We start from the raw sequence: 17394 nt of genomic DNA, 5'->3' as shown, positions 1-17394 counted from the left end.
CAAGACAAGATAGCTCCACACAGAAAGAAAAGAACGACAAATAATGATCATTAAAAAAGACCCAGTGTTTCAATGGTGGGAAGAACACAGAAGGGCATCAGAGAAAACTGTGATGTACAAAATATTGGTCCATGATTATCCATTATTACATAATGCTTACGAAGGAGAGTACCAGAACCGCCGTTTCAATATGACGCCGAAGAATATCTGAACTTTCTTTTTGGGTTAATCAAAATGAGAAGGGAAAATGCAAAACTCTAGACATTTAAAATAGCTATTTCACTGCTGTAAATACACATTGTGGAAATATCTGTATTTTAGAAGTCACCAGGTACATGAGCAATGGTGTTTTCTTCTGCAACATGTCGCATTAGCATTAACTAAACCCCAATGCTGAAGACAATTTCAACCCATAGATTAAAAGCAGTAATAAATTTCAGCTACAGGAACACTTAGAAATAAGGAATCCAAGAGAAATGGCCAAGCTAGACCTAGCTGTATTCAAATCTCAATTAAACTTAGCCTCCTCAAGGTCACTCTCCTGCAAAGAAATGGAAAGGAAGACCAGAAGATATCATATGACTCCTGGGTATATGCCACCCCCTCCCCAAAGAAACCCCCACACCCTAGAGACATCCGCACTCATGTGAAACTGTACACAGTACCAAACTATGATGTTAGCTTATAGTGCCCTGTGGATGAATGAATCAATGGAGTTCAGCCACAGAGAATACGAAGGGATGTTGTTTTCCAAAAGAAAAACAAGGATTTGATTGGTCATCAAGACATTAAGCAATTTAAACCAAACTCAGAAAGACAATGCCATACATTTTCTCTCATGTGAGGAACCTACATTTAAAAAATATATACATGACAAGGAAAAAAAGACTTTCAGGGGGAATATCAGCAGGAGGAGGGACAGACGAAAGAGTGTGGCAGAGGGCAGGGGAAGTATTGTCAACGTCCGTCGCATAAAGATATAAAAATGTATTGGAGGTCACTACTTTAGACAAACACTATACAAGAATAAAAGAATTCGCTTCCAGAATTTCATAGCCTAAAGATGTATACTTGAATGACAGTCACACCCCACCACTGTGTAGGATGTTTCCTAGGGACAGCATGATCGATAACTGTTCACCCCAGACGGCGAGGGAACCAAAGACTGAAGGAATGATTTCACCAACACCCAGTTCAGTGAAGCAATGAGCTTATTAGTGTTACCTAGAGGAACCTATGTGAGAGATTTGCTCTGAGAAAATACACAGCAGGAAGCTATGTCTCCCAAAAGCCCACTGGCATGAAACCTGCCTCACTGAAGTCTCCCTCCCTGAGAAAATCCCATTCTTCTTCTTCTTCTTCTTCTTCTTCTTCTTCTTCTTCTTCTTCTTCTTCTTCTTCTTCTTCTTCTTCTTCTTCTTCTTCTTCTTCTTCTTCTTCTTTTCTTCTTCCTCTTCCCCTTCCCCTTCCCCTTCCCCTTCCCCTTCCCCTTCTCCTCTCCTTCTCCTTCTCCTTCTCCTTCTCCTTCTCCTTCTCCTTCTCCTTCTCCTCCTCCTCCTCCTCCTCCTCCTCCTCCTCCTTCTTCTTCTTCTTCCTCCTCCTCCTCCTCCTCCTCCGCCTTCCTCCTTCTTCCTCCTTCTTCCTCTTCTTCTTCCTCTTCTTCTTCTCCCTCTTCTCCTTCTCCTCCTCCTCCTCCTCTTCTTCCTCCTCTCCTCCTTTTCCTCCTCCCTCTCTCTCCTTCTTACTATTAACCTTTTGTCTTTCTTTCTTTTTCCCAACAGACGTTCTTTTGTATCTATTGTGTTCAAAGTTTCCAGATGGACAAGCCATGCAGTTGCAGGCACTCCCTTGTTCACATGGTATTGACTAACAGTTCTATGGTTACGTTCGGTTGAAAGAGATACTGAATTATGTGGTCCCCAACTGTGTGGTCATAAACATTTTAGTACTGGGACCTGCCTCAATGAGGAAGAAAATTAAAATGACTTCTGCAGTCAACTTGCTAAGCTATCATCCATTGCTTCTGGTAAGTATTAGCATATCCTGAAGATAAAGCCAAAGTGGCATTGATGATCATCCCAGTCCCTCAACTCTCCCCTCCTCTCCCCCTATATGCCCTTCCTTTTCCCCCAAGAGATGCAGAGACCTTCTGTGGACATCAACCCGCCTGGGCATATAGGACTGGATTCATCTTTTCCCATTGAGGCTAGACAAGACATTTCAGGTAAGGGAAAGGTATCCAAAGGCAGGCAACAGAATCAGAGACAGCCCAGCTCCTGCTGTTAGAGGTCTCACATGAAGACCAAGTTGTACATCTATTACATGTGTGTAGGGGAATGAGGTATGTTCTATGCATGCTTTCCGGTTGGTGGTTTGGTCTCTGTGAGTCCCCATGTGCCCAGGTCAGTTGGTTCTGTATGTATTCCTATGGTGTCCTGAACCTCTCCAGCTTCTTCAATCCCACCCCGCTTCCCAAGACTCCTGAGTTTTGCCCAATGCTTGACTGTGGGTCTCTGTATCAGTCCCCATCAGCTGCTAGGTGAAGCCACCCAGATGACTGTTATGCTAGCCTCCTGTCTGTAAGCATGGCAGAATATTATTAATAGTATCATAGGCAGGTTCCCTCCCATTGCATGGGACTCAAATGAGGCCAATTATTGGTTGGCCATTCTCTCATTTTCTCCTCCATCTTTACCCCTTCACAAACTCTTACAGGCAGGAAAAAATTATGGGTCAAAGGTACTGTGGCTGGATGTGGTGTCCCCATCCCTTCTTTGACTAAACTGCCTAGTCACGGGAGGTATTGTTCCACACTCCATATCCCCCATTGCCAGAAGCCCCAGCCAAAGTCACTCCTGTAGACTCCCAGGAGCTTCTACTGTCCCAGATCTCCAGCTTCCCCCAGAGATACCCTCCCTCCACTGATTCCAATTCTCTCTCCCAGTTCTCCTGCCCCCAGCCATCCTCTCCACACCAAATTCTCCCCTGATCCCCCCCCCCATTACTCTCCCACCCAACCCCTTCCTCCAGCCACCCCAGATGTATATTTTATTTCCCCTACTCAGTGAGATTCAAGCATCCTCCCTTGGGCCCTACTTAATACTTACATTTTTGGGGTCTGTGGACTGTAGTGTGGTTATCCTGTACTCTACGGCTAATGTCTACTTAAAAGTGAGTACATAGTATGTGTGTCTTTCTGGGTCTGGGTTACCTCGTTCAGGATATTTCGTGGTTCCATCCATCTGCCTGCAAATTTCATGATGTTTTTGTTTTTAGTAGCTGAGTAATATTCCTTTGTGCAAATGTACCATGATTTCTTTACCCATTCTTCAGTTGATGGACATCTGGGTTGTTTCCAGTCTCTGGATATTATGACTGCAGCTGCTGTAAACAGTTGAGCAAGTGCCCTTGTGCTGTGTTTGAGCATCTTTGGGGAATATGTCTAGCAGTGGTACAACTGGGTGTTGAGGTAGAACTAGTCACAATTTTCGGGGAAACCATCAAATTGATTTCCAACATGGCTGTACAAGTTTGCAATCCCACCGGAAATGGCGGACGCAGCGTACCCCTCGTTCCACATCCTTGCCAGCACGTGCCTTCCCTTGAGTTTTTATCTTAGCCCTTCTGATGGGCATAAGGCGGAACCTCAGAATTGCTTGCTCCTTTGTCTTCTGAGCCTCTCGAGCCTCTGTCCAAGTCCTGTCATTTCTTTTGACTTTCATGAGCCTCGGGAACCTTTTGTAATTCCCCAAGGAGAGGAAGGACTATTGCAATCTAGAGGAAACAGTGATTCCACAACCAAACGAGCACAGTGTCCATCGTGATGAACAGGGTGAGCTGCCATCTTTAATGATGAAATTCGTAGGCAAATGGATGGATCTGGAAAATATCATCCTGAGTGAGGTAACCCAATCACAGAAAAACACACATGGTATGCACTCATTGATAAGTGGCTATTAGCCCAAATGCTTGAATTACCCTAGATGCCTAGAACACATGAAACTCAAGACGGATGATCAAAATGTGAATGCTTCACTCCTTCTTTAAAAGGGGAACAAGAATACCCTTGGCAGGGAATAGAGAGGCAAAGATTAAAACAGAGACAGAAGGAACACCCATTCAGAGCCTGCCCCACATGTGGCCCATACATATACAGCCACCCAATTAGACAAGATGGATGAAGCAAAGACGTGCAGGCCGACAGGAACCAGATGTAGATCTCTCCTGAGAGACACAGCCAGAATACAGCAAATACATAGGCGAATGCCAGCAGCAAACCACTGAACTGAGAATAGAACCCCCGTTGAAGGAATCAGAGAAAGAACTGGAAGAGCTTGAAGGGGCTCGAGACCCCATATGTACAACAATGCCAAGCAACCAGAGCTTCCAGGGACTAAGCCACTACCTAAAGACTATACATGGACTGACCCTGGACTCTGACCTCATAGGTAGCAATGAATAGCCTAGTAAGAGCACCAGTGAAAGGGGAAGCCCTGGGTCCTGCTAAGACTGAACCCCCAGTGAACTAGACTGTTGGGGGGAGGGTGGTAATGGGGGGAGAATAGGGAGGAGAAGCCCAGATAGAAGGGGAGGGGAAGGGGTTAGGGGGGATGTTGGCCCGGAATAACAATCGAAATGTAAATAAGAAATACTCAGGTTAATAAAGACTAAAAAAAATAAAAATAAAAATAAATGTCCTCATCCCAGACCTTTGCTCTTCACCTCTCATCTTTGTCTTCTTTGTGATCCCTCTCACCATTAAAGGGTTCAGGGATCCTCAGAACTGAGACAGACACTACAGCACTCTGAACTCAGGGATGCACAGAGCTGAGACCCAGTACAGCACTCTTCCATATTGAGGCAAAATGTGGATCTGATTTTTGCCTTTAGTTCTTAAGAAAAAAAAAACTCCAAAGGAAAACCCATAGATTTAAAATATAAAGGGAAGATATGGCATAGTTCTGACAAGAGGCAAATGAGGAACAAAATGGATGTATTTATGTAGGAGATGAAAATGTCCCTTCAACTTAGGGAAAAGAGAAAACAGCCACACGTGCCTGTGGAAACTGCTAAGGGCTTTACCTGAAGTTATTTAGAGGTCTTTTCATGAATAATCAGAATTTAGTCAGGAATTCTCACAGTTCTCTGCAGGGAAATGGACTCGGAGCAGTTTTCTAAATCACAATCCCCTTTTCTTTTTACGGGGCTGTTGCTTGGCTCCTCCAAACATGTGTGTGGAAAAAGAAAAAAAAAAGTGTTTCTGAAATTATTTCCCACAGGAGTGCAAAGGAATGGTGACCACTTTAGAGAGTACACGTTCATTTTCATTATCCAATTTTGAAAGAAAAAGAAAACAAAACTGTGTTCAATGCAGTGTTGAACTAATGAGCTTGCATGCATGGCTGCCAATAAACGTTGAAAAACTTTTCCCTGAATTTCTCTCCCTCCCTCCCTCCCTCCCTCCCTCCCTCCCTCCCTCCCTCCCTCCTTTCCTTACTTTCCATCCCCCTTCCTTTCCATCCCTCCATTACCATCCCCCCTCCTCTCTCCTTTCCTCCCTTCCTTCTTCCCTTCCTCCTCCATAACAGAGAATTATCCCCCCTCGGAGCTCAACACTGCCAAGATGGATAAACCTGCCTCTCAAGCGCTATTGACAATTGTAGCAGAAAAGAATCATTTTCCCTAAAATGTATTAGCCGAATCTAGCTATTCCTCCCATTCCACAGCTGGCTCCGTGGAACCTTATTAGTATATAATGCAAAAGTAATTGCTATAACAAATCACTTACAGCCCGTGACTTTATCCCCCTAGAGATGCTAACGGATCTTCTCATTGATCACCCCGATTTTGGTGGCCTGGGAACTGCAAACACGCTATTGGATTTTGGACAAGAGCGAGTTCTCTGCCTGTCTGTAGCCAGAATGTTCTTTTTACATGAATGAGACCTAATGTGTTAAGTTACTAGACTGTGTTTCAAGAAGGGAACTCTGTGACTACAAAGTTAATAGAAGAGAAAGATTTACTTAGAATAAACTCTGCCGTTAGAATAAGCAAGGTGACACACTGGACGGGAACCTTTCTGGCCTGATCCAGGAGCAGCGAGGAGCATAGGTCATCAGTGACTTTAATACTGGGGAAAGCTGGCTCCTCTTCCTCAGAAAGCCTGGTGGGAATTTACATGTATCTGAGGCTGTGATGCGGTTAAATTCTGCGATCTAAGAACTCATAGCCAGCAGCGCCTGCTTAGTGAAACACTATGCAGACCATAGCCTGTGGTTGGGTTAGGCCACAGAACATTAGTTGTGTTACACCAGCAATACTAACCCTGGTCCTTCAGAGAATTATGAGGGAGACTCACAGAGATAGAGAGACACGGGGAGAAGAAAGGGAGAGAAGCAGACACTGAGAATGCAACCATGGAATCATGGTCAGCAGTGTGAGCTATGGGGCAGGGATCCCAGCAAAGCGTGGCTCAGCTGGGAAATTGCCTTCCACAAAAGCATGGAGTCTCTGGCACCCCGATAACCATGTAAAATGTCAGGCGCAGCAGTGTGGACATCTGTAATCCCAGAACTAGGAAGGCATAGATGGAGCGATCCCTGGGACTGACTGGCAGTTACTCTGCCAAATGGACAAGCTTAAGACTCAGTGGAAGACCCTGTACCCGGTCAACTTCTGTCTTACACACACACACACACACACACACACACACACACACACACACACACACGCCATGGGGAAGGAGAGAGAGAGAATGTATATGTGTATGTATATTCTGGGCAAAGCCAGTAAGAGAACTGAAATCTGTCTTAGGTAGAGCCAAGGTAGCATCCTGCCTGCTTCCTGGCCCATGAATGGCATTCTTGCTGTGCCATCATTTGGTCACTAGAGGCAGTAGGATCTATGGTAGCTCCAGTGGGTTTTAAATCCACTTATGATGGCTCTGCCTTCATGACCTAGTGTCATCCTCATGAATTCCTGAAGACTTTCCCTCCTAACACCACTTATTATCATATATGAGACCAGAGGGACTTAATAATCCACCCCATAACAGATCCAAAAGAGTGGTCATCTAGAAAAATCTCTCTGAATGACAGAAGGAAAGATCTCTTCTGTCTGGACCCTCAGCTGGTTGGCTTAAATTCATTAACATTACACTAAATTAAAGATAATCTGCTTTACCGAGTATATATTCGATAATTCAATGTTATAAAACATAATGACATTTGTTCAGACATGTGTGGGATCTCTCTCTCTCTCTCTCTCTCTCTCTCTCTCTCTCTCTCTCTCTCTCTCTCTCTGTGTGTGTGTGTGTGTGTGTGTGCACATGACATAAAAGCAGAAAGGGAATTACTTTGGTACAGGATGGAGACTATAAAGGAAGAAGGGACAGGGTGGGTGGAAGTTAAATATAAAATGAGACATGATGTACGTGTATGAAAATGTCAGAGTAAAACCCAGACATTTGTGTAATGATAAAAAAAATAAAAGAAATTGAAAGAAAAAAATCTACTGTTTAAGCATTAATCTCATTTTAAAAATCACAGGAATATATAGAATAATACTTGGTTAATGAGTCAAGCATCTCAGAGCCCCGTGAAAGGGGCTCATACAATTCGCCATCACTGGACCATTCCAGAATGGAAGAAAAGTAAGACTTGCTTTCCAAGGAGAAACGTGAGTTTTGGATGTAATCTAGAATGAATTGCTTATGAACAGGACATGTATGGGAGGGGAAGTCTGTGTCCAGAAAGGAGAGTAAAAACTGGTCTGGCAGAAAGAAATAAATGGTGGTGAAGGAGAAGGGACAACTCTCAGAAGAACCAGGGAAAGCAAAACCTGCTCCTGGATGTTTGTGAGGAGGAAGTTGAAACAAAGCACTGCCTCCTACTTTCAGGTCTTGGGAGCCAGGGAAAGTGAAGAGAGGCTATGGACACACAGCAAGAGAGAGGTTGAAGAAGAAAAAGACAGATGGGCTGAAGCTGAGGCACCACAGTAGAGCACTTGTGTGGCCTGCGTGAGCCCTGGGTTCCGAGTCCAGCACAGGAAACAAAACCACGACCCATAACAAGGGTGAAAGCAAACTAGATGGCCTGCCCGAGAGCGCAAGGACGGGAGGTGCTCCACTGCTGTGTTAGAGCACTCTGGCCGTCAACAACCTGGGGAGAAAGGTTTGTCTCAGCACAGAGTCCATGGGGTGGAAACCCCCATGACTGGGAAGGCATGACAGCAAAGCAGGAAGCTGAGAGGTCACCTGAGCCAGTGAGGACACTAATTCAAATCACCACACACACTGGCCTCAAGCAAGAGGCAAGGCTGTCCACCAATAGTTGGGGGATGGGGACGCTGAGGTTTACAGTCGGACCCAACCTCATTCTGTAGAGCAGTGAGATGCCTCCTGTTAAGTAATAATAATAATAATAATAATAATAATAATAATAATAATAAATAACAACAACAATAATAATTGTCTGATGTTATGAGAGGGCATTAGTAGAGTATTTGGGATTTTGTTAAAATACTGGAAAATAAAGAATGGTTGACAGTGTCAAGGCCTATGAATTTGCAGGCTTCCACTAAGATTTAGCTCTAATATATACGGCTTCAAGTATTTCTATGAAACAGTCTGTATAAAAGAAAAGTCAAGTTCTCTTTAGAACTAATTCAAATGACTCTGTCTTCTAATCTCTTTCAAACCATGTTCCATACAGTGCTTACTACAAGATGTGACGGTGATTGAACTAATAACTTTTAATCGAACTCTCTAATAACTTTTTCAGTGAGCGCAGCATGCATGTGTGCACATGCACGCACATGCACATGTGAGGAATACACACGCTCAGCATGTATGCTTGCTCTAACCTGTACTCATACATAAAATGGCCTCCATTGCCAGATCCTATGTTAGATGTTATCTAAACATCTCTCTACACAGAGAAAACAGGGAGACGTGTCAAATAATCCACATCAAACATAATATGCCATGGACTTATTATAGAGTTACCTTTGTAAATATGTCAACATAACATACAATGTCATGCATGCGTGTGTTTTGCCCACAGATAGGATAAATCTCACCTAAGTGCATATAATGAATAAATTTGGAGTTTCGTGATATTGTGCATAAATCTCAATTACATGTGTGCTCTTGGCATGTGCACATGCTTATGATCATGGACATGTACGTACATAGGTGGGTGTGGGTAGGGGTCAAAGTCAATAATAGGTATCTTGTCAGTTGCTTTCCACCTTATTTCTGGAGAAAGGGTTTCCCATTGAATGTTCACCTACCATCGCTGGCCAGTGAGTACCAGGGATACATCTGTCTCTGTCTCAACTGGTACCAGGGTTGCTTGTTCAGATTTCTGTACCCAGAGTTTATATGGGTCCTGGAGATTTGAACTCAGATCCTCAAAATCAAACGGCAAACACTTTACCCATGGAACCAAGCTTCACCCCCATAATTCCCAGTTCTACATTATAAAATCGTCCCAGGAAACCGTGAGCTTCACTCAGAGATGATCATGAGTCTGAAACCTGCCTGATGCTTCTTTTAGACTTTCTCCACCAGTTGACTGATGACTAAGCTAGACAGGGCCGCTCGACTGTGGAAGTCCCGCACAGCAGGCGGTGCCTTATAAACAGATTGAGACGTTCTTGCTGAGATTTAATATAGGGCGCTGCCGTTTAAACACTTTCCGGCTCACTCACGCAGAATCTCAGGTGGCCACTAAGTGATCCTTGTTTTGTTGTTGTAATACTGGGAATCATAAGAGAAAGCCAACGGTAACAGATGTGATAAGATGTCAAGGAGGAGTTTAAATCAGCACAACACGCTGTGCTATTTATTTAGACAACATCATTACCTGAGATGCCAGCGAACGTACTGCGTGGTCCCTTAAAGAGGCATCGGAGCAAATGCGTGCATGCTCTCATGCAGCAATGGTCTCCAGTTCCTGTGCTCTGAGACTGAGGCCTTGCACATCCAGCTGCTACGGGGAGGATAATCTTGAACCGTGTGGGTCCGGGATCACACTGTGTGTTTAGGAGGCCTTCCTTGGCGTGGGTATCATGGCACCATTTAAGCTGGGGGAGTCCCGTTGGTTCATTAGGAGATTTGCATGCCAATGTGAATGAGAGAAGTTTCATCTTAGTCATTTCTTTGAATCTCTGTTGTTTGATTTGTAAGAATGTCCACAAAACTTTATTTGTATAACATGGACAACAAATTGGCCATAACTAGTGAGTTAATCAATGTCACCTATTCATGTAGCTAAGAAAATAACGTGAAACTGTTTAGGAAACTGAGGGGAAGAGCTAGAGAAAAGACTGAGGTTAAGAGGACTTGCTGTTCTCTCAGAGGACCAGAGCTCATCTCTGATATCCATATCAAGTACCTTACAACTTCCTGTAACTCCAGCTCCAAGATAGCAAATGCCTGTGCCGGTGCCGCACATATGCGTTCATATATACACACACAGACACATAGATAAAAATACATAGTAAATCTTTTAGAAAATGAACTGAGGTAGTTTTACGTCGATGAACCCAGGGAAAGAAAGAGCAGCAACCTGGGCTGACTTTGTTCTAACCCCAAATATAAAAACATATACCCATAAGTCCATAGCAACATACATTATTGACTGAGTAACCGAATGAAGAAAAGTCAGAATAACCTGGCCATACAGAAGGAGAGGAAACTCTTGTATGCAGAAGGGTCCGTTCATGAGAAAGTGCGGACTCCTCATAAAGTGAGTATGAGCCAAGAATAGTACTTCTTTTTTCAACGACTACAGTGTGAAAAGAGTAAATATAACTGCAGCAAAAAGAGATGGGGAAGACTGTCCCAGGCAGAGATGAGCCTGAACGGCGACAGTGGCCGGTCCAGTTGACGATGGCCAGCCAAGTTGACGATGGCAGGACATGTTGACTGTGTACCCTTATGAGAGCATGTAGATCATCAACTCCAGTGCCGTGGTGAGGAAAACCTCACATCGTTCTGAATGGAAGCACCTGAGCCATCCAAGAAAGAGAAATCCAAGGAAAATCAACATGGCCGAGGTCAGGATCCAACACTACCAATTTCCGAAAGAGCTAACAGTCCATCTATGATAAATCTATGGGCTATGAGCCCTGCGACAAGTCTAGAGTGCTGTAGATAGTCTCAACCTCGTAAATCTCTGCTGTCGTCCTCTCCCCAGCAAACTCAGCTTCCTCAGGCTTGTCACCACTCTCCCTCTCTGTAAAGATCACTTTCCTCTTCCTTCTGACAACTGACTTGCCTCCCCCACCCCCGGCCCCTACCCAGGACTAAGTTTGAGGATTTTTTTCCTCCATTTTTATTAAATTGGGTATTTCTTATTTACATTTCAAATGTTATTCCCTTTCCTGGTTTCCTGTCCATCAGCCCCCTAATCCCTCACCCTTCCCTTCAATATGGGTGTTCCCCTCCCCATCCACCCCCCATTACCGCCCCCCCCAAGCAATCCCCTGCACTGGGGGTTCCAACCTTGGCAGGACCCAGGGCTTCCCCTTCCACTGGTGATCTTACTAGGATATTCATTGCTACCTATGCAGTTGGAGCCCAGGGTCAGTCCATGTATAGTCTTTGGGTAGTGGCTTAGTCCCTGGAAGCTCTGGTTGGTTGGCATTGTTGTTCATATGGGGTTGCAAGCCCCTTCAGCTCTTTCAGTCCTTTCTCTGATTCCTTCAACTGGGGTCCCGTTCTCAGTTCAGTGGTTTGCTGAGGGCATTCGCCTCAGTATTTGACAAGTTCTGGCTGTTTCTCTCAGGAGAGATCTACATCCAGTTCCTGTCAGCCTGCACTTCTTAGCTTCATCCTTCTTATCTAGTTTTGGTATATATATATATATATATATATATATATATATATATATATATATATATATATATATATACCATATGTGTGGAAGGCTCTGAGTGGCCATTCCTTCAGTCTCTGCTCTAAACTTTGCCTCTCTATCCCTCCTATGGATATTTTTGTTACCCTTTTAAAGAAGAAGTGAAGCATCCGCATTTTTGGTCATCCTTCTTGAGTTTCATGTGGCCTGTGCATCTTGGGTAACTCAAGCATTTGGGCTAATATGAGGATTTTCAAAAGTCTTTTTCCTCTTCGGTTTTTGGCTCACTCTGTCCCAAGACTGACTCCCAAATCAGTATCACCATCTTTCCTACGTACCTGCTATGTTAAGAAGTCTTTGTCCAACCACGTCCTTGATGAACCCATTTGGAAGTCTACTCATGGCCCCAATTTACAGACTAAAAGAGAGACTGATTTACAAAAGAAAACCAGGAAACCAAAATTAAGCCTGAAACTTTTCAAAATGCTACGTTCATCCTAATACGACAACCCCCGTGTTGTTCAACCCCAAGCCAGAGGTCCTATTGCTCCCTCCTCAGCCACGTAGCTCATTTGTGAATAAGCCCTGTCTACCTCCAATGTCCCCAAGAGTGCATCCATTGATCGTGACGTACACTGAGCCTGGATCTTCCTAGGACAGCTCCCACCTGCAGGGGCAAGCATTCATTCCATGTCCCCGCCAGCGGGGACCCAGTTATTCAGGGTCCCGAAGGGGCGCTACCCTTGGGCCTAAATGGGGGGCAAGAGAAGAAGGAGACCAAGCAAGATTCTGTTGTCAAGGTCTCGTTTATTGAGAGAAATGTACAGCATTTAAAGCTCTGAGGCAGGAATAGAAGCGGGAACTGAAGCTTAGGGTGGGGGAGTTTGAGAAGTGCCCAAGGATATAAGGTGAATCACTACACTGCAAGATATCCTCCTATAACAAAGAGGCAACAGTCTTCCGGGGACATGTTCTTTGAAAAGGTCGAACCCTTCTTAGGAATCTGCTCAGGGACATCTGGTGTTTTGCTCAGGCTGAAACATCCTGTCATTGCTCCCAGGGTCTTCCTGGGAGAGGCTCTTAGTTCAACAATCTCAAGTCTGTATGGCAGTCATTTCAAGGTTAAACCTCTGTGGCCATGCAGCCCAGAGTCAAGTAGCCACCTTGAGCTATGCAGTCACAAAGCGGCTAGGCCCAAATCCAATATGGCTCACTACAATTCCACTTGCTTCTGTCACAGACCTATCAACCACTGCTGGCCTCCCTAAAGCTTCCTGAGCATCGCCTTCATTTGCACATGGAACACCTCAGGATTGGAGTGTGTCTGCCAATCAGTGGGAGGCACTTGAGAATCATGCTACTTATTTTCCTTCTCCCCTTTCCTTTCAGAATCTGACGTAGTAAAAGTAAGAGCGGGAGACTGCAATCAATCGTTTCCTAACTTCGATGAACTCAGAAGCGGATAGCTTCCACAAAATGCGAAAGAAAAGACAGATTTTACAGTTCCCATCAGACTGTGTAACTCCCCTGACAAACTGTCCCAATGGCTTTGCACTGCTCTGAGAGATAAATAATAAATACCCACCATTGCTAGCCCGACAAAACCTTTTACTATTAAACCTTTGCCCGCCCCTAGATTTATCTTCTTCCATACACCCACCTCTCCACAGCTCGGCCCCACTGGTGTTTATTATATTTCCTAGAACATGTCAGGACCACTCCAGCCTAGCTACTGCCTGCACTGTGCTTGCACTAGGTCTGCATGGCTCTTTTTGTACCCACCAGGTCCTACTGAAAATACAGCTCTCAGCCTCTCAGTGAGGCTATCTTTCATCAATTGTGTCCTGGAAAACCTCGCTTTATGTACAGTACTTAATAGCCTATGAAATGGCTTATTTCTTTTTCTCTTGGTCATTTTCTTCTCTGCAGGGATATAAGCTACATAATTTCTAGGAACGTCTGTGCTCATCATCTGATCCCCAAGACCCAGATCAATGTCTGACGTACAGGAGGGACTTGGCCATTTTGTTTGCTTGCTGAGGAGATAGGGGACTTTGTATTTAGTGCTTGGAAGTAAGTCTTTCTCGGGATAAGAGTCTCCTGAGAGGGCACTGTGCTGCCATGTGTTTTAAAGGCACAATCTGGAAAGTGTACTTTAAAAAAAGCCTCAGCTTAGGGGGCTGGAGAGGTGGCTCAGAGGTTAAGAGCACTGGGGGGCTCTTGAAGAGGACCTCAGTTCGATTCCCTGCATTCCCATGATGGCATACAGCCATTTCTCACTTCAGTCCCACGGAATCCAAAGCCCTCTTATGACCTCTGAGAGGACTGCATGTACATGGTGCACAAGCATATATCCACATAAAACCCATGCACATGTAAAGATAAAAATAAGGAAATCTCAAAATCCCGCCTGTCACTCACAGGTCCTATATCACACCGCAACATATTCTTCAGGTGTCACTCTCCCATTCATAATGTGTGGTATTTTATGACTTAGTATATCTCCTACTTACACCAGTAAAATGGTGAGGTGGTACATAGGCCCATTGGTCGCCACCACAGCCCATTTTGTGTTATGATTCTGGAAGCCCCTGCTGATAATCCTGCCCATACATTTATCTCCATCACATCAGTCAGTAATCAGCTGGCCTTTACAAAACTCAACGTGCACCTGGTGTTCGGACCTTAGGTTTTGGTCCCATGGGGCAACAAAAGGAATCAAGTCTCCCATGGAGAAATGGCTGGGTCTAAGGCCAAGGAAAGTTCAACAAACGCAAGTCAATATCCGACGGTGCCTGTACACTTAAAAACAAGTAAGGAGAGACACAGAAGCTAGTCAAGCGTCAGCAGAGCCAGTTGAGAGAGTCTCCCATGTCCAAGGCTGGAAAAATATAAAAAATACAATGACTTAGTACTGATTATAAACAAATGTGTAAAACAAAATACTTAGTTCCCAACTAATACAGAAAGCTTCATAAATCAAGGGAGGAGAAAGGACGCCATCTAGCTGGGAACTCTTGATGCCATGTGGCCTATCTTCATTTCTGCTGCTGTGGCACATGCCCTGATGTAAAGAAACAAGGAATGAAAAATGGTTATTTGGGCTAGAATTCCAGGTTACAGTCTACTAATTTTAGCAAAAGTATCAGGATCTTGTGGGGTGACCATAAAGGAGACATTAAGTGGCCTGGAGGCACATGAGAACTGACACATGACCTACCTTCATCATTAACTAAAATTCCTTTAAAAGCTTACTTGAAAAATTCCAATAGATTTCTAAATGAACAGTATTTCTAGAAACACTTCATTCTCAGGAAATGTTTGATATCTAACATATGAGTTTCCTCACCATATTCCAAGTGACTGGGGCCAGCATCGGGCTTAACAAGACTACAACTCCCATCTTGCATTGTAGCTCCCACTTACTCCAGTGATCTGTGGCCATGAAATGAGATCTGAGCCAAAGTTACAGGAGGGTTTTCAAATGGTGAAGAGACAGACGAGAAAGGTCATAGCTAAGAGGCTTTTTGTTTGTTTTCTGTTTTCTCTTTCTAGCTGCCAGGGATGTGTATTAGACAGCAAATGTTGTCTGAAATCCCACAGTGACCCCAAAAATGGAAGATGGGAGAAGTCACATCACACAGCGCCAGTGAGTACCCCTGCCACACCAGTCCTCGATGGCAACCACTGCCTGTGATGTGTGTGCAATGAGCACTCAGCTTCTTATTTTGAGATCTCATGGCAGCTAAGAGCTTTGCCTCCTAGGATTTCCACTACCCATATCTGTGCACACTGATAAGAACTTCTGTCCTCTCACCTTTAGCAGTAGCTAAAAGGAAAACCATGGTAGTCTCTGTCTCTTAGAAACACACTTTGACCCCAACACCGTGGACCACAGGTAATCCCAGGCCAATGGGATTGGCCAATGACCCAAGTCTTGTGTCCTATGAACCATAAGCCATTTCCTCTTTTTAAACATGTGTTAAGGAGTTCTCCAAGAAGAAAACATACATTGAGGATGCAGTACAATGTCTTGAGATTCATAGATATTCTGAGGTAGTTACCGACACCACACTAATTAAATCTCCACCACTATAGCTAAGCTCTTAACAAAGTTTACGTATACAGAGTGCAGTTCTGGTCCGTTGACTTTCTAGAATGCACAGCTCACATGAGCAAACCTTGTACCTCTAGACCAGTAGCTTCTAATTATGTCGGCCTGCTCTATGACTTCTGGCAACTGCTCTCTGATTCTAAAGTCACCATTTTAAGACCCACGTTTAAATGGCATGGCACCACATGCATCCTTCTGGGTCTGACTTCCTTTGCTTTGACAGATCCAGACTCACTCTATAGATACATGATACAATCAGCGTGGAAATTAAAACCAAATTTGGGATAGGCTTCATTTTGCTTCTACAGATGAACACAACGATGTGTCTGAATGCCCACATAGTCAAGTCTACATTCAGCCACGGACCCTGTACAGAGCTGAGATGAACCCCAGGTTCAGCCCTCACCTTCTACCCTAAGACACAGTTCACTTTTGAGTACTCCAGGCTCATCAGATTCTCTGGTCTCAACTTCCTGTCTCACCCGGGCCTGGCTTTATGTGGGTTCTTCAGAAGTTAAACTTAGATCTTCACACTGCTCCAGCCAGGGAATTTGTCCACTAAGCCATCTCCCTGGCCTGAACATGTATCCATTATTTTTTGGGGAGGGGGGTTAATCTGTGTTTATTGTTGTTGGTTTTCTTCTTTTTGCTTGTTTGTTTTTAGTTGAAACATTTACATTACCTAGCTGGTTAGAACCTGTTGGTGCTTAACTGTGGAGATCCTGAGGTCAGACCTTTAATATGCATCAGACCCATTGGCTACTTAATGATGTTTCACTCTATCTCCTGCCATTTTACCTATATTTTTGATGATAGCCTTAGTTGATAAGTCTGAGAATATGAGAGACACAGAGATCCAACTCCTTGATCTGGTGTATTTATTCATAAAAACTTTCAATGGGCAATCAAGTCTTCTCATTGATTGAGCCTGAAAAGCAGCGAAATTATACCTATACCAAGGTTTCTGCTTGATACATATTCCTCAAAAATATTATCTCTTTCAGCATATATAAAGCTAAGGGAAGTCTTTTTTTTTGTTTGTTTTTTTTTTGTTTGTTTTTTTTTGCCTGTAAATATGTAAGTGTACCACATGCGAGCCATGCCCACAGAGGTCAGAGAAGGCATTGAATCTATAAGGAACTGGGATTACCAATGGTTGTGAGCCACCACGTGGGGGCTAGAAAACAAATGTATGTCCTTTGCAAGGCTAACAAATGCTCTTAATGACTGAACCATTTCTCCACCCAGAAGAAGGGCATATTGGGTGGGTGTCGGTGCCTGCACTGACATGGTACCGAGAATCAGGCGAAAGCCTGTGGGATGAAAGAAACACACACACACACAGGTTATTCGTGTCAAGCCAGAAGAGGAAGAGAGCCTCTGGTTTCTTTATTGACCAAACTATATATCCAAAGAACA

The 17394-nt window shown here is 44.1% G+C and overlaps 1 long non-coding RNA gene across 1 annotated transcript in view; it reads left to right on the top strand.

Moving 5' to 3' along the window:
• LOC102557230 (uncharacterized) overlaps positions 1–13465 on the top strand; it is a 30663-nt gene extending 17198 nt beyond the window's left edge. The window contains exons 2-4 of the long non-coding RNA XR_005502770.2: positions 1782–2026; positions 2135–2224; positions 13251–13465. This is a non-coding gene — a long non-coding RNA (uncharacterized LOC102557230). The remainder of the gene's footprint in view (positions 1–1781; positions 2027–2134; positions 2225–13250) is intronic.
• The last annotated feature ends 3929 nt before the right edge of the window (positions 13466–17394 follow it).

The sequence above is a fragment of the Rattus norvegicus genome, chromosome 3 (assembly GCF_036323735.1).
Source record: "Rattus norvegicus strain BN/NHsdMcwi chromosome 3, GRCr8, whole genome shotgun sequence".
NCBI classification, from domain to species: domain Eukaryota; kingdom Metazoa; phylum Chordata; class Mammalia; order Rodentia; family Muridae; genus Rattus; species Rattus norvegicus.
Note: the sequence above shows the minus strand (reverse complement) of the source record. Positions and strands in the feature narration are given on the sequence as shown.